The sequence below is a fragment of the Podarcis raffonei genome, chromosome 7, assembly GCF_027172205.1.
Source record: "Podarcis raffonei isolate rPodRaf1 chromosome 7, rPodRaf1.pri, whole genome shotgun sequence".
NCBI lineage: Eukaryota > Metazoa > Chordata > Lepidosauria > Squamata > Lacertidae > Podarcis > Podarcis raffonei.
In genome coordinates, this window is record NC_070608.1 from 72,420,431 (window position 1) to 72,443,712 (window position 23,282).

General features: G+C 41.2%; 1 long non-coding RNA gene across 1 annotated transcript; it reads right to left on the reverse strand.

Annotated features, from left to right (window-relative positions):
• Positions 1-1,266: 1,266 nt before the first annotated feature.
• Positions 1,267-22,364, reverse strand: LOC128417888 (uncharacterized). Its single transcript, XR_008331595.1, has 3 exons — positions 20,737-22,364; positions 4,587-4,661; positions 1,267-1,354 (listed from the first exon to the last, which is right to left on the reverse strand). It is a non-coding gene; the product is annotated as an uncharacterized LOC128417888 (long non-coding RNA).
• Between the last annotated feature and the right edge of the window lie 918 nt (positions 22,365-23,282).

Genomic DNA, 23,282 nt, shown 5'->3' on the forward strand with positions numbered 1-23,282 from the left:
GGAGATGACAATGGCTTGAATCAAAGGCTTTCCAATGTGCTGTTCTTCTGCCACAGATCTTAGGCCTTTCATTGCTGTCTTCCTATGCTTCAGTTAAACCCAGGGAAGACATCATGAAGTAATTCCTCTCTTGGGACTTCCTCAGGTCAAAAAACAGGGGCGGCCATGGAGGCTACAGAGCAATGGATGTCTGCTTAATGGAAAGAAAGACTATACAGCCCCACCCCCACTTCCAGTCATCCCAGTGTCACACCCACTGTAAGAGACAGAGAAGCAGAAGCCTTTTTGTTAGGAAAGAAAACTTTCTGAGAAACTGATAGGTATGTTTTGGAGCACCCTAGAATTGATGCTTTTGAATTATGGTGCTGGAGGAGACTCTTGAGAGTCGCATGGACTGCAAGAAGATCAAACCTATCCATTCTTAAGGAAATCAGCCCTGAGTGCTCACTGGAAGGACAGATCGTGAAGCTGAGGCTCCAATACTTTGGCCACCTCACGAGAAGAGAAGACTCCCTGGAAAAGACCCTGGTGTTGGGAAAGATGGAGGGCACAAGGAGAAGGGGACGACAGAGGACGAGATGGTTGGACAGTGTTCTCGAAGCTACAAACATGAGTTTGACCAAACTGCGGGAGGCAGTGGAAGACAGAAGTGCCTGGCGTGCTCTGGTCCATGGGGTCACAAAGAGTCGGACACAACTAAATGACTAAACAACAAAAGTGGTAACTCCACTCACTGTGCACATGCTAAATAGCCCTGTAGGCAAGCAAACATGCAATAACACCTCCCAGTATCCCGCCAGGCTGTTAATATGTCTTTAGGGAAATGCCTGGTAGATTTTTTAGATTAAGAACAGTCACAATCTGACTGTGTGATTTACAGCTATAAACAAGAAGGTGACATCACTTTGAATGATTAATGCAGAAGGGCGCGAGCGGATGTCATCTCAAACTTAATGCAGCTTTGCGGCAGTTATGAGATGACAACATGTTAGAAAACAGCACTGCTAAAATTATAACCGTGCTTCTTCCTTCCAGACTTAACACTGCAATGATCTTGTATTATTGATGCATTCCAAAACAGTATCTCTTTTAGGACTGGCGAAGTTCAACCACTTTCCCATCAGGAAACCAAGACCAGGAGATTCTGGTGATTTTTTTTTTCCTTTGGACTTTTAATAGTCTTAGCCTCCCTGCTGCCACCCCTCCCCAATTCAAAAAGTAATATGCATTATGTAACTTATTTAACAATATGTTAACTTGCCTTACAATGTGATAAGCCAATGCTGCTTTCTTCGAGAGCTAGGTTGCTCACTTTGTGGAGTGGGGTCCTGGACTTCTGCGCCACAGTTCTGCCCTGGTGGCAAAACCGTATTTTCTGTAAGTCTTACATCTGAGGGAATCAGGGAAGCATTTCAATGGGACTTGAGAGTGACCTTCTATCATTTCTGCCCTTGTACACACATTCACAAAGCTACCCTGTTCTTCACAGCCTTATGACATTTGTCCTTCCATAATAGTTTACAATTTAATTCACATATTCCTTTTTAATGAAGGCTTCCTAGCCCACAGGAATAAATGTGATTCTACACTGTTCAGCACCCCTTCATCTTACCACAAACCAACTCATTCTTCCCAGTTAAGCTAGAGTTTCTAAGCAGCTTTAGAACTCAATTTCCCTTTTTGCCTCCTGCTGTGCACTTTGTGCAGCAGTTTATTTCCTATCTTTAAACAATCTCTCCCTCCCTTGTCCTCTCAAGGTATTTGACATCTCAGCCATGATCAATTGTGAGCTTGCGGGAAAAGCTTGAGAACACACACAAAGACACTAAAGCGAAGTACACAAATGGCCTGGCCACAACAACTTCTAAGCACTTGCACACAAGCTAACTTCTAAACTAATGGAGGGGGAAATTCCATATTTAGCATTTTGAGCAGCAGGATACTGTATTAAAAGCCTTTCTGCTTTTGAGAAACTGTTCAGAACTGCAAACAGCGAGGAGAGATTTCATATGCAGATGCATAACCACAAACAAGAACTTATAGGGAGCTCATTTCTGTAGATAATAATGATAATCACAATAACAAAATGATAACATATGAAAGCTTGCCTGGTCACTTGTAACAAACAAAAAAGTCTATAGTATGGAGATGGGTCACATACCCTCCAACAATTCTCCAGTGAAAATAGGGACATCCTATTCTAAATCAAGAAGCTTCTCCCATGTAAACGTAAAGGTAAAGGACCCCTGGATGGTTAAGTCTAGTCAAAGGTGACTATGGGGTTGCGGTGCTCATCTAGCTTTCAGAGTGAGGGAATCTGCTGTTTGTCCACAGACAGCTTTCTGGGTCATGTGGCCGGCATGATTAAACTGCTTCTGGCACAACGGAACACTGTGATGAAAGCTAGAGCGCACGGAAACTTTGTTTATCTTCCCACCACAGCAGTACCTATTTATCTACTTGCACTGGTGTTCTTTCAAACTGCTAGGTTGGCAGGAGCTGGGACAGAACAATGGGAGCTCACCCTGTCATGGGGACTCGAATCACCAACCTTCCGATCGGCAAGCCCAAGAGGCTCAGTGGTTGAGACCACAGCGCCACCCGTGTCCCTCTCACGTATGATCTCATGGCACACAAATGCATCATATACCTGTCACCTTGAGCCAAATACAACATTATTATTAATTTATTTTTATCATTGTTTTTATTATTACACTGGTACCTCAGGTTACGCTACCTTCGGGTAATGTAATTTAAAGTTACGGACGCGGCAAACCCGGAAGTGTATACTTCAGGGTTTTGCCATGCGTGTGTGTGCAGAAGAGCTCTGTGCGCTTCGCGCATGCACAGAAACAGCCCTTCCAGATACAGACTTTTCAGGGTAAGTACAGACCCCCAGGACAAATTAAGTTCGTATCCAGAGGGTACACTGTGTATCTTGACTTTTTCCCTGACAGGGACTCAAGATAGATTATAGCTGAAATATTACTTCATTCCATTTTTCTGTTGAAGGTGTTGTACATGATCCCTCCCATCACACATTTATTCTTTACAACAATCCTGTAAGGTAAATGAGGCTCAAGATGACAGCCAATTTCAACCTTCTCTCTGAAGGCAGGTGTTTGAGAGAGTAATGGGATACCATGGATTCCCTACAGACATTTGCTGCACTAGGCATGGAAACCTTTGCAAAGGTTGTTCCCAACCTCACCACCACCAGTCTCAAATGATTAATGTAGTTTTGGCTGCTGGCTAGCAAGCTGCCATCTCAGAATTCTGCTGGTCATTCTATCCTTCATGGTCAATACATTTAACAACTTCGACTGATAATTTAATACACTGAACACAACTTTGCTTTTTTGACATTTAGAATGGAAATGGCTGTTTCAGGAATTCTACCCGCGACATGCACCTGCCCTACTTTATATCTTAAAAACACTTCAAAACTCATTGGTTCAACATTCATTTCATGCCTGAGCATATTCTATTACTATTAATTATTTTTTTGAGATACATTCTGAAGTTTCCTCTCTGTTTCTGGCTCATTTATTTTTCCTCTTCACCATCAATTAATCTACCATTTTTCTTTGTCCTTCCTCTTTCTCTTCTTTAACAATTTTATCTATTATTTATCTATTATAAAACTGTAAGTGCAGTTAACAAATGACAGAGTTGTTTGTTTTATTGCACTTTATTGATTTGCAGTGGCTAGCAGTGTGGGCACTAAACAAGTACTATTAACAACAATATATTCTTTATTGTAATATGACACTAGGCATATAACATCTATAGAAAAGAAGCTCATTATTTTCCTTAAATAATTCAATGTTAGAGGCATGCAACAGCTGGCTCATGCTATCTTCTGCTCTCTCTTTTGGTAACATCTGGAAATGCAAAATGTGTGATGAGGCATTATTGTGAGTTTTCCCAACAAATAAAGCAGTGACTATTGAAGAAGTGCCAGAAAATGGGACCATGACTAAGTGGGAACAAATAATATACTGTACATATGAAGACTTGGAAGGGCACAAAGGTCTTCTTTAAATATGAACATAAAGGGAAATTGTTCTAAAGCAATGCTAAGGTGATATATAACTCCAGAAATACTAAGTAAAATAAATAAGAACTAAGTGTTGGATATATTGGAAGATACTATTATTGCATGCTGTGGAAGTGCAATTTGGTATATTAGGTTATGAAATCCCATATGATCCTCTACTATTATTATGAAATTATGCTGATGACTCAATAAGGAAAGAACACAAAAAACTATTTTCATACATAGTAGCAGCAGGAGGAATGCTGTTGGCAAGGAAATGGAGGTTTCATGTAACACCCATTATTAATGAATGGATGAATAGATAAAATTTGGGAATTCACTTCAAAGTCTAAGCTGGCACATTTTTCTGACATCAAAAGATTCAGGACAAAGTTGAAATAGTTTTCTACCAAATTGGATCCCCTTTCTTGAGCATTGTCAAAAGAACTTTCTTCTCCAAGAGATGCAGTACAGCTTTGAAATGTTCTGAATTTTAAAGGACCGGTTTTAGTTGGGTTTCTTCATCTTGCATTGTTTTTCAACTTACTTTATAAGCACTGGATGTGATTGTTTTTTTCATGTTCTTAAAACGTAATATTGTGACGTTCAAATGCACAGTTGACTATCGAGAGAGAGAGAGAGAGATTTCAAAAAAAATCATCCCACCTTTATTATCAGATACTTTACTAATTAGTTTCAGACAAAGGGGTAGTTTGCAGATGCATGTATGTCACGTGATTTCTCATCATTTGAATGCCCACAAATTGATTGCACCTTGCAACTGAATTACTCAACTGATTGCACTGATATCTTAGGGTTGCAGAGGACCCTGAAGGTCTACTCCTCTAATCTAATCCTTTTGCTAATTTAAAAACAAAACAAAAAACCCACAATTTAAGCATCCCCCAACAGGTTATCCAGCTTCTGCTTGAAAAACCTACAGCACAGCCACTGGCCGTGTATGCAATTGGTCTCATTGTCAGAGTGCTTTACCATTGCAACCATTGGTCAACTGAAATCTAGCCCAGGTATTTTAAATCCAGTATGTCTAGTCCTGCCCTCTGGAGTAACAAGGGACCAGTCTTTGCACTGTTCAGAATGTGCACATCCACATCTGGTGTTTGATCTGTAATGGCTTGCTCACACAAGTCATGGGTCCTGAATTATGTATCAGGCACCTAATTACTAAAATGTATTAATGAATCATGCAGATAGTGATACAAATTCAGATGGACACCCCTGACACTCATAGGTTGATTTCCAACTGTCATACTCAAAGCAAACACATCAACATAAGTGGATTAAATTTGATTTTGCTGCATATACTTAGAGTTTGACTAACGATGGGTATGACCCATACAGTTTTCATCTTTTATTTGTGCCCCAATGGAAGATTTATTTATTTAAAACATTTTTCATCCTACCTTTCCAACAACTGGTCTTCAGAGCAATGTGTGCCCTTTGCAACTGAATCAACGTCAGCATTATTTCCGGATTATTTTATTTTATTTATTGAATTTCTATACCACCCTGTTCTGTGATCCGCCCTGAGATCCCTGGGTATAGAGCTGTGTATACATACTACTACTAATAATAATACCTGGAGATTTCAGGGTGGTTTACAGAATAAAATCAAAATATAAAACCACAAAATACATAATAAAAATAAAAACCCAATATCCCCCCAACCCCCCCCTCATAGGATGTCAATCAAATCAACCAAAGGCCTTGTTTAAAAGGTTTAAAAGGGTTTTTTAAATCTAAATATTTATGATGTCATAATAATGTCACATGACAGACAGGTGCTGTTATGGTACCAAGGGGTTGCTCGAGAGCAAGTAGGCAAATACCACCCTGCTCGGCTGTGAAGCCTTGCTTTTGATGCCAAAATAAACTTTCTCTGTGCAGAGCGCCACTCTCCCATGGCTGGCTCATTCACTGGCAGAATCTGTGAGTGGGCGGTCCTTAAACCTTCCCCAGCAGAGTAGTTTCTTGATGCCCAATCTGCGCCTCCCCTCTTGGCATGGAAGCCTACTGCGCAGGGAGAGCGTGGGTAACGGAGGACCTCTCTCTTCCCCGCTTTGCCCAGGCAAGGTGTCCTGGCACCGCCTTGCCTCCTCCGAGCCCTGAAGCTCCTCTCTACTGGAGGCGTGGTTACTCTTGTCTGCGGAGGAGGAGCTGCTTCCCACGATCTTTTGGGGGCTCTCTGTAATCTATCTGGCTTTCCCCCTCTCGCCCCTGAGCCGATGGCAGTTCCCTGACAGGTGCATTGCCATGCCCACCTGTCAAAATCCTTTTCATGGGGTTCCCAAGCTTAGGACCCACAGAGCAAGGGGCATTGAAAGCCCTTGGCTTTGAAAACCTTGGAAATATGCCTGGCAGGTGCCCCACCCATGGCACATAAACATGTGTCTCAAGCAAAATGGTAACAAATGCATTACATATTAGAAGTAGTCAGAACTCAATGAAGAAATTGCAAAGCTTTATAACCTTCACACTCCAGGTTCCTTTATGCTTTTCCACTACCTCACAGAGCAGTAAAGTAGTACACTGAAAACAGAGTAATTCACCTCTTTTCCTCTTCTTTTTTTACAGCATAAATGGTTCCACCAGCCCTGCAGAGCTTAGCGTACCAATTTATTTCATTATGAACAACTGCAGTCTCACGCTTGAGCCTACAGTTCTTTACATACTTTGACTCAAAAAGCATCTTTTATTAGCCATTAAAAGAGCTCTGCCAGATAGTAGTTTAGATCTTCTCATTGATTCATAATCTATTATGGAATTTGTCATATGAACTGTTGCTGGGTAAAACGACACGACTGTTCATTCTTACATTTAGCGCAAACATTGTTAATGCACTTCTGTATTTTTTCCTTCTGTTACAAAATAGATTTTCCTTATGAACTTTGTCAACAATGCATGTGAAAACAGAGAATATTGTAAAACTCCACTGTACACATCCAGTAACCTGAACACTTTGGGTATATTTAATTTATTGTATGAGGCATGCCCCATTGTTCAAGATCGTCATAAGAAATAAATATATTCATCCTACAATCAGCTTAAAAGTTGCTTTGCGGTCTTCTTTATTTAAACCATCAGTAGTCCAATTCCATCCTGGCTAATGAGAAGTCTGTCTCTTTTGTACAGGTCTAGCTTGTCCCAGAATGTTCCCCAGTGTCTCACAAATCCAAAAATCTCCTCTTGACAACCCATCTCTGTCATTTTATGGATCAATGGCCTCTTTAGACAGTAAAATTTGTGCTAAATTGCTGTTTTAGGGGGTGTTTTTCATTGTCTAGAAAGGATCAATCCATTTTCAATTACTTTCTATGGGAAAACATGCCTTGTTTTAAGTCCACTTTGTTTTAAGACAGGACTTCCGGAATGGATTACGGTCTTAAATCATGGTACCACTGTACTCTGGAACATCCCCATACCTCTACTGCTTTCTACAAGAAATAAGGCCCACTGAGTTTAGTAGGGATTATTTCCAGGTAAGTGAGTAAAGGCTAGTAGCCTCAATGTGGGATTGTGACTTGCAACAGTCAAAGAGTGAGCTTTGCATTTTGTTACATTTGGTTTCATTATAATCAATGGGGAGGGGGCTAAATTTAACTCACTCTAACTCATCCTGCATGTATCTCAATCCAGAATGCCACCCACTGAGAAAAATATGGCTGCATTTTCCAGGCCTTCAATTTAACCAGGTTTTATACAAAGCCAAGAACAGAACATAATGCGAAGTGCATTATAGATAGCAAAATTTTCAGAGCTGGTTCAGATGACCAAAGAAGAGGAAGAGTTTGGATTTGATATCCCGCCTTTCACTCCCCTTCAGGAGTCTCAAAGCGGCTAACAATCTCCTTTACCTTCCTCCCTCACAACAAACACTCTGTGAGGTGAGTGGGGCTGAGAGACTTCACAGAAGTGTGACTAGCCCAAGGTCACCCAGCAGCTGCATGTGGAGGAGCGGAGACGCGAACCCGGTTCCCCAGATTACAAGACTACCGCTCTTAACCACTACACCACACTGGCTCTCACCATTGATAAATGACACTCATATGTTGGCTGCCACAGTTCGGCAACCCTATTCAATACATAGAATAAAGAAGTGACAGTTACACAACTTGCCCAATTATGGGAAGACACCCGATTCAATCTTAAACCAGGCTCCCTCTCCACCAAAGAGAACCAGTGAGTTTGTACAACATTTCACAAGCATCTGGTTTTCAACAAAGCAACTTTCTCCTTCTTCAGTTCCCAAATGTCTAGGGATGCAGATGCCATGAGTACCTCTAGGGTTCAATTTTTGCAATAAAGATATTTACAACTACAGATTAGCATCCCAAATAAAACTGCATGTTTCCAAACTGTTGTTGTGGATCCATGTGGGGGGGGGGGGAGGAAAAAAAAGTCAACAGAACACAAAAGTGCTCTTTTAGTAACAGTCTTATGTCATCTGCAGCTGCAAGACAGACAACATTTGGACAAGGAAAGGTAGGAACACAGAGAAAACCAATTAATATTTTGAAAGGAACTGATAGGATAGGATATGAACTGAGGAAAACATTTGAAAAATGCCACCCTTCTGAAAATTATGCATTCACTTTTGTGGATAAATGCCCTGAATATGAAATCTTTTTGGTAAAGCAGAAATATCTATAGAAAGTATTCACACATTCCTGCAAACGACTTCCCCTGCTAATCTGTGTGATCTTAAAAGTGAGATTATCATGTCTACCCAACCATACACATGAGATGTAGAGGTCTGTTAATACACAAGACTAATACTTTATGTATGTCTGCTTGTTCTTTGCCAATTTTTGAGGCCTTTTTTGGGGGGGGGGGTGAATTTTATTACAGCTGTTATTATCAGTCTTCTCTTGCTACAGAAGTAGAAACTTCAGGGCAATGTACATAAACAATTTGTGCATTGAAGCCAAACATTTTCCCCCCTAGAGACATTGCTAGGAATTACCTCCATGTTGTCTCCACTAATTGCTTTATGCTTTTATCCACGGTTTCCAAGTCAACAGACCTTTTTATCTTTGAGAAAGATAATTAAAGGCCCAATTTTACTCTCATTCACATTGGTGTAAATCCTGATCCATGCAAGGCTGCAGGGAAAAAATATCTCTCAGGATAGACACCTAGCATAACAGAGCACAGTATAATATAGTCAAAGTTCAGAAAAGCAAGCAACAATGAAATAAACTTTAGCATTTATGTGGGCATTTCCCCATGTGGTTTCAAGTTATATATATTATCTCTATAATCCTCACCATAACCCTGTGGAGTAGGCCAGTATTACAATTTTCGTCAAATTGTGCATGACAGTCGGGTGGCTCCCCTGAGAGAGTTAGGGTGAGAGGGACAGTGACTTGCCTAAATTAGAAGCTTATCTCTCAACTATTATTTGAATATCAGATGTTGCAACACATAACTCGGGTCCACAATCTCTCAACAACACTGCTCCCAAAGCCCCTTCTTAATGGTATTCTGGCAACATTACTCTTCTTCTAACAGCAAATGAGAAAGAAGAAACTTGCAACTAAGATAAATACTTTTTTGTTAAGTTTATGTATCTTAAATGATGAATTCATCTAATCCCACATTTGAAGTACACCATCAAAATCTATGCCCAGGAATTCAAATTCACAATGGTGCCGGTTTTTTTTTAAAAGAGCAAATAGAAATATTCCCCACTTAGATGTATCCACAAGGGTAGCACTGGCTAGTACTTAAACGACTGCCATATTTCTATATGCTGATGACAATGTAGTGTGTGCACACGATGACGTCCAAGCCATCCTAAATATCTTCGCAGAAGCTTATGAAAAGCTTGGTCTATCCCTCGACATCCAAAAACCCCCAAAGTGCTGCACCAACAAGCACAAAAACAACCCCCTGCAGTGCCACAAATTCCAACTCAATGGTGTAACATTGGAAAGTGTTGATCACTTCTCCTACCTGGGCAGTTATCTTTCCACAAGGACCGACATTGATGCTGAAATCCAGCATCACCTGAGCTCTGTGAGTGCGGCTTTCTCCCAACTGAAGTGTAGAGTGTTTGAGGACCAGGACATTTGCAGGGAAACCAAAATGCTTGCTTACAAAGCTATTGTACTACCAACCTTACTGTATGCTTGTGAAACATGGACCACTTAGAAACACCATTTCCAACTCCTCAAAAGATTCCATCAATGGTGTCTCCCAAAAATTGTACATATCTCTTGGGAAGGCAGGAGAACCAAGGCCAGTGCACAGGAAGAAGCAAAGATCATCAGTCTCAAAGCAATGTTTCTTCAACATCAACTTTATTGGACTGGTCATGTTGTTCGGATGCCTGATTATCATCTTCCAAAGCAACTACTCTATTCTAAACTTCAAAATGGAAAGGGTAATGCTGGTGGTCAACAAAAGAGTTTAAAAGACTTCCTCAAGGCCAATATTTTAAAAATGCAGTATAAACACTGACAATAGGGAAACAGTAGCTTGTGAGCACTCCAACTGGAGGACAGCCTTTACCAAAGGTGCCATAGACTTTGAAGACGCTCAAACTCAGAAAGAAAGGAGAAACGTTCTAAGAGGAAGGCACATTTGGCAAACCCTCACCATGATCAACTCGAGCTCAGAAACCTCTGTCCCCACTGTGGAAGGACACGTGGATCCAGAATTGGCCTCCACAGTCACTTACAAACTCACTGTTAAGACTGTGATCATGGAAGACAATCTTATTTGGCTACGAGTGCTCGCCAAAGAAGAAGAAGATGCTACTAATATAAATTGCTTTAATTTTTGGTTACTACATAAACCTTAAATCTCCTTGATATTTCTGCCAATAGGTTTAGATGCTAGCTTGTTTTTTGTTTTTTAATCAACAGATGAGGGGCCAGTAAAATGTATCAATCTTCTGAGCATGCTCCTCAAAAGAAAGGGATAGAGGGTATGTAAGTAAGACAAGGACAGAGAACAAGTAAAAATTCTACAAAAATTGGTAAGATATTGCTGTTGTCCCTCCTTCATACTGGACAAGGTGTATGGCCTCTGGCTGAATTGTCAGAATGCCACTGCCCTCATCCCCACCCCACTTGCTAGACTACAACTTCTCTCTTCACTGACTGTTGACCATGCTGGCTAGTATTGATGAGAGCTGAATGAGCACAATGAGGATTCCAACCCCTCCTTAAATGGTTGAATTCACCCAAACACATCACTGAACCTAAACGGCTTTCTCCATGAATGCTCCATGGCCTCTGTTATGATCCACAACTAGCAAGTGGACTTAGAGCCTCTCTTCTGAGAAGCCTGGAAATGGCAGCCCCTACCTGCCCATTTCCTACTTCGCCCCAGTACCTGTAGAATGGCTGAGATGGCTTGGGAGACGATACCAATGCAGTTTCTTTCCATGCCACCTTGAGGCAGCATAAAATGGATCCATGGAAGAGTAAGAACCATTATCAGCAATATAAGAATCAGCTGTCAAAAACATGGCATTAACGGGGGTTGCGGGGAGAAGCAAAAGCAAGAGAGTGAGGGAGAGAGAGAGAACATTGCTTTTCAAAGCTGTACAAAATGCCTTGAAAATCAAACAAACAGATTCAGAGTGGAGAAGCAACAGCAATTATGTTTCATGATCATGTACACAGTTGTCATGGGAAGCTGCTCTCAACTACCAAATACTCAGATTATTATTCCACACGATGAATCCCCTCTTGCACTCATTAAGGGGAGTACCAGAGTGCGAATAAAGTGAGGGAACAAGACAGCAGCTTTAAGAGGCTCCCTTCTCCCTGCCCTCAGATAAAAGACCCAAACACGCCCTGTGTGAACAAAATCTGCACCAATTGCAAACACAGCAAATAAATACAGTTTGGGTTTCCAGCTGCCCATTTCACCTCAGCTTGTTCTGGCTTTGCAGCAAAGTGAAGGGGCTATTTTTATTATTATTATTTCAAGCTCTGCTGCCTCTGTATCATTAATTAACCATGCAGGAGTTAAATGGTTGCACCACCACTTCTGCTCTTTACAATGTCATTAGGCAGCCCTCCAGGAAAAAAGAAAGTAGCCTCTGTAGAGCAATCTAATTAATGTGAGACAGGGCAAAACCTGCACATTACCCAGCTCTTCAAATGGTCACAGGGGATGCTGACAGGAGTATAAGTCAGTTGTATGATAGCACAAGTGTTCAAAGAATCAAGCTTCTGGAACCTGACACATCAGAAGGACTAGAGTCGACCTGCGCTTGAGGATGCATACCTGAGAGTTTATTAAGCAAGACATTTAGGAATATTGACTTGGGCCTAATCATCTGTTCTGAGAGGATGGGAATGAATCCATTCCCCACTGCTGTTTGCACTTAGGTAGGTATGGAGGTTTGTATGAGGATTTATGGGTTTGGGCCATACCTGCATATGTTAGTCATTTCAAGCTGGTGGGAGCTGAGGTAACAATAATCTTATATGTTTTCCTTTTATGCCTGTTCACCAAAAGCACTGTTTTACTCATCACAGATGATTTAGCAAGTGGCTATTTTGAAGTCCACTCCACTTCATAAATCCATTGTCCAAACATCACAGTAGAAGGTGGCATTGATTTCAACACTGGCGGTTGGTTGATTGATTGAGGAGTTGTCATAAATTCTGAAGAGAAAACTCCAACAACTTAAGCCGATCCAACTGGTTTCAAAACATATTGTTTCACATGATCAGGTGACCACAGCTGGGTTTCACATTTGTCACATTCACTAGTAAATGTGAGTGGAAGGGAAAAAATTCCTTTGGCCCCAATTCATGGCATAGTTCCCCATTTTTGTCATTAACTGGTTCAGAGCAGTGAAGACCTGTATTCTCAACCTGATATCTTCCAGAGGCTTTGGACTACAACTCCAATAACATGATGGGATTTGTAAATTGCACAGCACCAGGACGGGGAAAAGCTGGTCTAGACATTTGTGGCCACACTTCTAATTTTGGTATCAGGACCAGTGCAATCTGTTCTGGAAGGAGTTGCACTTGTTCTGCAGGAACTGGTTTATAGTATGGGAGTACTGGAGGATCCAATCTGTGTTTGGAGTCCCACTGGAGTGCCTAAGCCCAGCTTTGAGTAGTTTGCCACCTATGTCCATTCCTGGACCACAACAGCCTGGCTTCAGCTGTGCATACTCTAGTGACCTCCCTTTTGGACTAATACAACATGCTGTATATGGGGCTACCCTTGAAAATGGTCCGAAGGCTGCAGCTAGTGCACAATATCATCTCTAGGTTGGTGATAGGAGCAACCTGATGGGACCATGTGTCACTAAACCTGAAAGCAGCACATTGGCTGTCAGCAAGGTAGCTACCAGATTTGATTCAAGGTGCCAGGACTAGGACATAAAGTCCTAAAAGATCTGGGGTCCAAGTACCCAAAAGAGTACTACCCCCTCCAATAGAAACCATCTTGTGCCTGTGTCTCCTTCATTCAGGAAAAATGTTCACCCTGGTTACCAGGTATTTGATGGTTTAAAGAAACTGTTGCTGGCAACCTTGGTATTATTATTAATAAGGGTATGTGACTGCTTTTAGGACTCCCTATTGTTTTTCAATGTCTTTATTTCATTTTATTTGCCTTTTTAATAGATTATCTGCCACTCAGGGCTCCTGTGGGAGGAAGGGAAGGACAGAAAATTACGAAAGAAATAAAGAACTGGGTAGCCTTCCTCCAATCCCATACAAGAAACAAGAATGGTATCTGTAAGGAAAGTATGCATGTTCACACATGCAAGTCCATCAGCTGATGACAAAACAGTGACAGGAAAATCTGTGTAGGTGAAACCACAGGTAAATAAACCACAAGATGCAACATTCGTATCAATGTGCAATGGAAAGTTCAAAGTATCACTGAACACATGGCAGGCAGGTGAGAGGATATGTGCACATCATCTACACCCCTGATCTACACCCTGATTTCACAGAACATGTCTATACAGTGGTACCTCGGGTTAAGAACTTAATTCATTCTGGAGGTCTGTTCTTAACCTGAAACTGTTCTTAACCTGAGGTACCACTTTAGCTAATGGGGCCTCCCGCTGCCGCCACACCATTTCTGTTCTCATCTTGAAGCAAAGTTCTTTACCCGAGGTACTATTTCTCGGTTAGTGGAGTCTGTAACCTGAAGCATCTGTAACCTGAAGCGTCTGTAACCTGAGGTACCACTGTATATACTACAAGTGTGTGCATAATGCAGGGCTCTTGCCATGTGATAATGAACTCTAGAAAATAAGAGGTTTCTTTCAATCATATAGATAGACTTCCCCAGTCTGTGTACATGTCAACCCCTGTTAAGAGTTCTAATTTTAAACCAGCCCAATTATCCACATATCCCACAGGCAGCCAGGAGCAAGAATGTCTTCACCTTTTTTTAAAAAAAACACAAAAACAAAACTTTATTATTCACATGTCTGCAGACCTTGGACAATACTTTGGAGCAGAAAACATAAATATAAGTTTGGTTGCCAGATAGCTATTCTGAAAACATAACATTGCATTTGTGCTTTTAATTTGGATGAGTGAAGGGTAAACAAGAATGCTAAATCCCACTGTACGGCAGGAAACTTCAAGGAATTTTCACAATGTAAAAGACAATTTCAACCTTGAAAACACACATGAAGCATTTTCAACTCATTTGAACTCTGAATTGATTTCTGCTAAACATGACTTAAGGCTACAAAAATTTTATTTAAGTTACTGTTGCATCATCTGTCCCTCTAACAAGATGTCAAAAATAGCCTCTGGTCTACCTCCAACCAAGTTCCTCTTATCTTTTCCAGAAACCCATCTGCTACATCAATGAAAACAGACTTCACTTCCAAATGTATTTTAAGCATGTGTATTGAATCTGATTGTTACCTAACATTTCTTTTTTAAAAAAGAAGAAGTGAATGCCACAAATTGATCTTACCCATGAATATTTGGATTAAGCAGACACATAAAAGCTATCCCCTTACCCCATGTTGAAGAGAATTTAACTTTAGGCTTCCTTTGGAGTGCAACTAGTAGGTAGATGGAGAGAAAGTTCTGCTTAGTAGATTTTGTTTAATCAAGTTTAGATTACAATTAACATAAGCAGACAACTTCAAAGGATTTTGCATTCACAGTTCTGAATTTGGAAATTCCACTTTGTTTATAAATCCTAGAAACACAAATTAAAGGACGAACCAAAACCTTTCCATTCAAGATGTTTTATTTATGGATTTACTTATCCTTGCTCACTAGCTGCGGGGGTTTAGTGGGTTTAGCTATTCATCTCAGATGTGAGGTTGTAAAATATGGCATTTACTGCCTCAGAGTTTAAGTAGGATGAGGACTCCCACCATGGTGTTCCCAGTGCCCGGAACACCCCCTGCAGCTCTGCATTCAAAACCACCTCTCTTTTTCAGCTGCTTCAGTCCTCATAGATGTTAAGGGCAACACAAGTAGAAAATGGCCACGGGTCCCCACATCAAGTCCTGCCTCATCGTTGCACGGCTCCTTCTAGCTTCTCTGTGTTTGGTGCAATTTCTGCAGCAGGGAGGTTCTCCATTTGTTTTTTGAAGCCTGAGAGATCAAGGTCCTTCATCAAGAATACATGGAGCCCCCAAAAGTAGAAAAGGGTCTCCACTGTAGGAGTTACAGATGGATATGGGGAGGCTGAACACTGGGGGAGAAGGGAGGGCGAAAAGTGCAGTTTTGTAGCTCTTTTCTACTCTTGTTGCCCCTTTGCAGCTGTAATATCTAAAGAGGGCTGAGTTATACAAAACTATACTAAGTAGTAGATCCATATTCTTTCAAGCAAGGAGTGGAATGAAAATTTCCAAATTTCCCTTGATGAACACACTTCACTCGAAACCAAACGGCAGAAATACCAGCTATCACTCTAGTAGCCTAATTAGCAATGTAGAGTTATTAAATAGGCAATTAATGTCCCAGAGATTAATGTCCTGCTGGAGAGATTTGAATTAAATAGCTTTTGGACTCATAGTAAACAAAGGGGAATTTTTCGTCTAGATATCGATCCAATCTGCAATGCTCCAAACACAACCTCCTTTCACATGGAAGCTCATTTGAATTTGGCTGATAAGTCAATTCACAGAAAGTAGGATCAAATGGTTTGGAGAGGCTACATATTCTACAGGAAGATTTAAGATTTTGTTTTGGGAACCTTAATCGACCCTAGCAACATGCAAAGCAGTTTCTGCTGGGTTTTCTCCACTGTCAGAGGCAGTTGTGCTTCTGAATATCAGTTGCTGGAAAATATACTGTAAGGACTAAGCCTCAATGGATTCAATAGGATTTGTGCCTAGGTAAGTGAGTATAGCAGGATATACAACTTAATTTCTGCGCAGGGCCATCTTACCCATAGGTGCTAGGGGTGCAGGGCACCCAGGTGCCAGGCTCTCTGGGGTGCCAGGCCGAGAGTCCGGGGCCCGATAGTTGAGTCTGGGGAAGAGCCCGCCTGTCGGTTGGAGCGCTGCAGTAAGCTCTTCTGCTGCGGGTGGCTCTGTGCTGCAAGTTCGGGGGCAACTGAGCCAGCGACACACTGAGGCGGCCGGCCGGCTCCACCCTCCCACACTCCTTGGACTGGGCAACCGGGGGGGGGGGAATCTTTGCACTCCAGCGCCGCATATGCTTAAGACAGCCCTGTTTCTGTGATACCTCAGATATTGCATATGCATCTCGCCTCAACTTTTCAATTATGGTGAAATTGCAAAAAAACACCAGTGTGTTTTCCCCTCTCTGAGTTTCCACATAGTTCTCAGCTACTCAAATGAGAGGAGGGTATCTTCTTCATTCATAAGAACTCTTAAAATTCTACATTCCTGCATTCATCCAATCATTCCCCAAATTTACTTCTCCACCAATATACCAATCTTGTCAACAAATCTCAGTTGCCAAATTGTTTACTTAAAAAGAACTCACAGCATGGCAAAGACTCAGTTCATACTTCAGTTTATAAGATGTCTAAGGGGATAACTATAACCTACACAGAAATGCATATAATGAAGTTCTGACAGTGCTTTTGGTTTTTTAAAAAGGGTTTTTCTGAGAGGGCTATTTGAAGTGGAGGATGATGGGGGTGGGGTTTGATAATCCCTCCCCCGGTCACTTTTTTCTTCTAAATCACCCCATCATGAAGGAACGTTTCCTAAAATAAATGGCGTGTCCCTAATTTGGTTACTTAAACACACGTAACGTGTAGTTTTGCCTAGAAGCAATTGATTTTTCTTGGGGACTTAAGCAGTACTTAATTAGTAACACAATGCACAGAATTCATATTTTCACTTAAAAGTACTTTTCCCCAAAAGCCTAACTTTAAAAGTTCCCTTCAGCAGGGACAAAAAGTGTTGCAAACATTTCATAGAATTATTTTGGTATACACACACATATCAAATATCATGAGACATTTTATATCTCACTTTTAATATCTCAGTGACGTTAACATGAAGTTTTACTGCAATGATTTCTAGAAACGGTATAACACTGTGGCAGAAATGGCAAAGCTATATAACAAACTTAAAAGCTTTTTAAAAAAAGAATCTGAAGGGGGCATAAATATTTTTTTTAAAGGCTCTAGCCAGCACTGTGCCATTCAGAAGTGTTTTATATCAGTATATATATTAAGACACATACAAGTTAGAGCAGCTGGCACTAAATCTGAGAATACACTATTAGAACTGAAATAAAAGGTGATGGAATATGTGATACAAAAGCAAATCTGGCTATGGGCTGATTTTAATGTTGTATACTGCGTGGAGCCCACCAAAACCATGCTCTTAAACAGAGGGCAAGGTGGACAATTATGCATCAGCAAATGGAGAAAATGAACTTTTTGGACTTCCTTCTGTCAATCTCCGGTACTGGACAATCTTTTCTATTTCATATATATAATTTCTATTACTTTTCCCCTCCCCACAAAATTTGACATATTGGCTACACCTCTTTGTGGGGACGCGTTGCGGGTGAGCCGCCAAGCCTTCCCCCTCAGTGTGGGGGGTGGGAATGCGCCCCGCCTTATGCTGGGGAGGCCCGGCCATGCCAGTTAGCCAAGCAGCCAATCAGGCAGCTTGGGGGCATGGCTGGGGTCAGTTTCAACCATGGCACGACGTTGAATCACCCCTTTTCAGTCTCGCGCCATGGATCTGCGGCTTCAGCCCCTTCCTCTTCACTTCCTTCTGTTAGTTTCTGTTTGCCACTGTGCAGTGCTTTGGAGTCACAAGACTCTGTTTACATTCCAGAGACATTCCAGGCTGTTGGAAGTCTCACGGGAGATGGATGTGACATTACTGCTTTCCTGTTCCTTTGTTTTTCAGTTGCTCTCTGCCTTTCACAGAGAGAGGATGATTTCTTTTCTGTTTGCGTAGCTAGAAAATAAAGCATAGCGATGTAGCCATAAATCTCATCACTTCCGCGTGCTGCTTTGATTCTCTGCTGAATGGGAATGTGCCTGGAGCCTCATCAAAGGCTCAGGTCGTTAATCACGTCAGAGGGCAATTCCAGAAGATGAGCTTTATCAGCTCGGTCACAGCAGAGATTCGACACCTTCCACATGGTGCCAGCTCCTTTGTGGTGCGGTTAGGCATTGGAATAGCGTTTTGGGGGAGGCAAGGTGCAGCCATCATCAGGGGTATTCCGTTAAAGGAATCCAGAGCTGTGGATCTTATCCAAAGCCCAGGGAAGGGCTAGGGCCATGCCATGACCCCAATGGGAACCCAGGGGGTGCTCGCGTCGATCCACATAGGCAGGGCTCCCCCTACTGGTGGTTTGCCCTTTCCAGACTCCCTGCAAAGCGGGCAGAAGTCAGATATAGTCTGTTGATGCTAATGCCTAAGCCAATACTGCTCACATTCTGTAACCAATAAAGTAAGGTTACCAGACGTCCCCATTTCTCGGGGACAGTCCCCGAATTTACAAATCAGTCCCCATACAAAATCCATTGAAGTTGAAAAGTGTCCCCAGATTCCTTGAAAGAAATCTGGTAACCTTACAATAAAGTTGTGGCCTAAATTTTGCCCATTAACATTAACCTAAAATTCTGCATCCTTGTGTCTTTATTTTCCCATGGGGTGGCTTGGGGCTTTGACACGCAATATTCAATTCACTTTCAATATTTATTTATTTATTTCATTTTCACTTCCTATCCTTACGTCTGTGATATTTCTGTTGCATTCCTTGATCTGCTGCCACAACTGCCTATTCTATTCTATTCTATTCTATTCTATTCTATTATAACATATATTACAATCATTTATCTGGACCATCTTTTTTCCAGATAGCACAGCCAATCACAATAATTCATATGGACCCACCCTAAATGTAAACACAAAACATTTTTTTTAAGAATAAATTCCAATAGGAGTAGTTTATGGAGGGCAGTGGATCCCTTTGAAACACCATTTTGATTTTATTTTCTACTTTTCCAGATGGCCTTGAAGTTGCAAGTTAAAGTTCAAGCCAATCTGGAGTCCCTCAGAAATGCATTGAAAGTTGCACAGGATCTGCTCAAGCAATCAGCTGCATGTATTTTAACCCGAGCAGTTCAACACATGCCTCTGAAATCTATTTGATGCTCTTCTCTGAGACTGTGTTGCTATCCCCTCCTCCCACTTTCTGTACCAGTTTGCCAGCCGATAAAAGAAGTAAAATATATATACTGGACTAGGTTTATTACAGATCCTGAAGCTGAGCCTCCAGTATTTTGGCCACCTCATGAGAAGAGAAGACTCCCTGGAAAGGATCCTGATGTTGGGAAAGATTGAGGGCACAAAGAGAAGGGGACAACAAAGGATGAGATGGTTGGACATTGTTTTCAAAGCTTCTAACATGAGTCTGACCAAACTGTGGGAGGCAGTGGAAGACAGGAGTGCCTGGCGTGCTCTGGTCCATGGGGTCACGAAGAGTTGGACATGACTAAATGACTGAACAACAACAACAAGGTTTATTACTGATATATTATTTTTCACAAGGAGAAAAGTAGACACATTATATTTAAAGTTAGAAATTGAACACTATCTGTTTGTTAAAGGCATTCAAACAAGAGCCTAAAATAGTGGCAAAGTTTCTTTCTTTTTTTGCTTTTTCAAAAATGAAACAAGTTGGCTAAGTCATCTTTAAAGGCAAGCCCACCCACGGAAACTTCATTAATTTTGCCCATCAGAAGTCACATATACCCCCACTTTTGCAGGGAATGAAATGGTCCCTTGGAAGGAACAGTATTCAGCCCAGCTTGGATAAAAGCAACAGCAGGAAGATGCAAGGAGAACTACATATAGAACATAAAAGTATAAATGAAAACACAGTATTAATATGGAGAAAGAGTTCTAACAGCTCAATTATTTTTCATGTTAGATTAGAAGCATCCGTATGTGTGTGCATTTCAGTGGATTAAAAAGGACATTTGTCTTTTTTTACTCCAATACAAATATTATTTATTCCTGAGTTTCCAAGGCAGCAATAACATTTTAAAAACTATTCAAAGTGTGAAACCAGTAAAACCAAATCAACACAATACCAGAACTATATACCTTCCATTTAGGGTGTTAGAAGAGGGGTAGTACCTCTGGTGGGGGGACAAATTGTACTCCTTCTGGGGTAATCTGTACACCTTCTGGGGTAGAGCAAGATGAACTGTGTGACACTGAGAACATTAAAGTGACTTGGGATGAGACACTCTACTTTTGGTGGCAAGTTTTCTGGGAACTGGCATGTGATAGCAGATAGCCTTGGAATGTCTCTAGAAGCGCCTTGCAGATGACCTAAGTGGAGATGCTCACCCAGAGGCCTACCACAACATCTCCTGCTGCATCCACCTACAATTTTCTGAAGATCCCTTGACACAAAATGTCACCTTCTTTAAAAATGACACAAAACACTCTCTTTAACTTTTAAATAACATATAACTTTTACTTAGTGTGCTTGCACTTGCAGATTAAAATCTACAATGCAGGCGGATGTTTAAGATGCTATAACAATAACAATAATTTATTTGTACCCTGCCCTTCTGGCTGGGTTTCCCCAGCCACTCTGGGTGGCTCCCAATCGAATATTGGGACCTTATGTAGATATGTATCTAACACTCACTAACATTTAAAGACTAACTGATACTCTGAGGCAGACAGTAGCATAACACAACATGCATGTTGCTCTAACTGTTAAAACCAGTCCTATTTTTGTAAAAAAAGAGATGCCAGAACTCGACATGGATGTCTTGTCTCTCCTGTTCTCTTATAATGGCAATGGCAGCCATTGCTATTATAAGAGATGGCAGAGTTCCAGCTCAAAAGAGCCCTGGATAAGACTATTCTACCAACTGAACCAACCGCCACAATGTGAATGATGCCACAGAAAAAGATGTAGTATAAACACCAACAACTGGGAAACACTGGCCTGCGAGCGCTTCAACTGGAGAACAGCTTTTACTGAAGGTGTCATGGGCTTTGAAGATGCTCAAACTCAGGAGGAAAGGGAGAAACATTCTGAGAGGAAGGCACGTTTGGCAAATCCTCACCGTCATCAACTCCTGCCTGGAAACCTATGTCCCCTCTGTGGAAGGACGTGTGGATCCAGAATTGGCCTCCACAGTCACTTACGGACTCACTGTTAAGACTGTGTTCATGGAAGACAATCTTACTTGGCTACAAGTGATCACCAAAGAAGAAGAAGCCATAGAGTTCTGTAGCTCTTGCAAAAAACCCTTTACACATGCATTTTGGATGCCAACATTCCACAATTTGGAGGGGTGCGTCTTAAAAAACTCATTTTCTATTTTGTTCTCTTGCTTTTTACACTTCTGTTCGAGAGAAGGTAAAACCATGACCCCTCTACTTGAAATTTTGCAAAATTCATAAAGGGTCCATCACGTTGTTGAAAGCCTATGCAAAACAAAAATTATTGTTTCTTCAGATGCATGGCTCCCTGAACATTTTGGACATTTCCCCCAATCAATTTGGACTACATTTTGTAATGAGGTGTGTGCAGTCACAAACAGGTCAAGCTGCATATTAATTTTGTCGTATTACTGTAGTTCTCACCAGGTGCCCTATTCATATCATCCAGAGCTGGTGTGAGTAGGATCATGGCTGAATTGCCATTGATGTAATTAACTGACTACGGTATATCAGCACTGCTCTGAGTTAAGTAATGTCCATGTGTCTCATTCTCAGTCAGTTTTATTGCACATAGCCAAAGGCTGCCGCAACGTACACAGAATCATTTGACAATTAAAAGAAAATATACTGAATTGATACAAAAGACTTAAAACATTTATATTATCAAAACATTACATACTCTAAACAGAGCTATAAAAGTACCCCAATATACAAATCAAGACATTAAACAATAAAATTCATAAACTAAAATCATCACATGGCCACTAATATCTATGTGGTGTTTTGGAGATAGCGGTGCAAGGTTAAAAATGAGTTAGGGAGCAAGCAAAATAAACTGCTTGTTTATGTGTGTGTAAGAGAATGTGGGTGGCGTTGTGGGTTAAACCACTGAGCCTAGGGCTTGCCTATCAGAAGGTTGGCAGTTTTAATCCCCACAACAGGGTGAGCTCCTGTTGCTCGGTCCCTGCTCCTGCCAACCTAGCAGTTTGAAAGCACGTCAAAGTGCAAGTAGATAAATAGGTACCCCTCTGGCGGGAAGGTAAACGTCATTTCCGTGTGCTGCTCTGGTTTGCCAGAAGCGGCTTAGTCATGCTGGCCACATGACCTGGAAGCTGTACGCCGGCTCCCTTGGCCAGTAAAGCCAGATGAGCGCCACAACCCCAGAGTCATCCGTGACTGGACCTAACGGTCAGGGATCCCTTTACCTTTACCTAAGAGAACATGAAATCCAAAAGGCTGTCCGTGAATATAACATTTAACAGGTCTAACTATGCAATCCAACATATGCTTCCTCAGACGTAAACCCCATTTTACTCAATGGGGTTTGTTATTTAGGAAATTTGTTTAGCAGTGCTTTTTTTCCTGGGGAGATGCAGGGGTATGCATACCCCTAAAACATTTTGTGAATCTTTGTACTTTTGTCCATTTACTGTATATATTTTTCCAAATTTGAACAATAAAATGGTGGTTTTCTTGAGTCAAAATGAGAGTTCCCAAAAACATTTTTTTTAAAAAAAAGAAAAAATAGCACTGGCATTTAGGATTAGAGCCTACGGAGCAAAACAAAATATTTACACTTTTAAAATGGAAACAAATATTAGTTCTACAGCAATG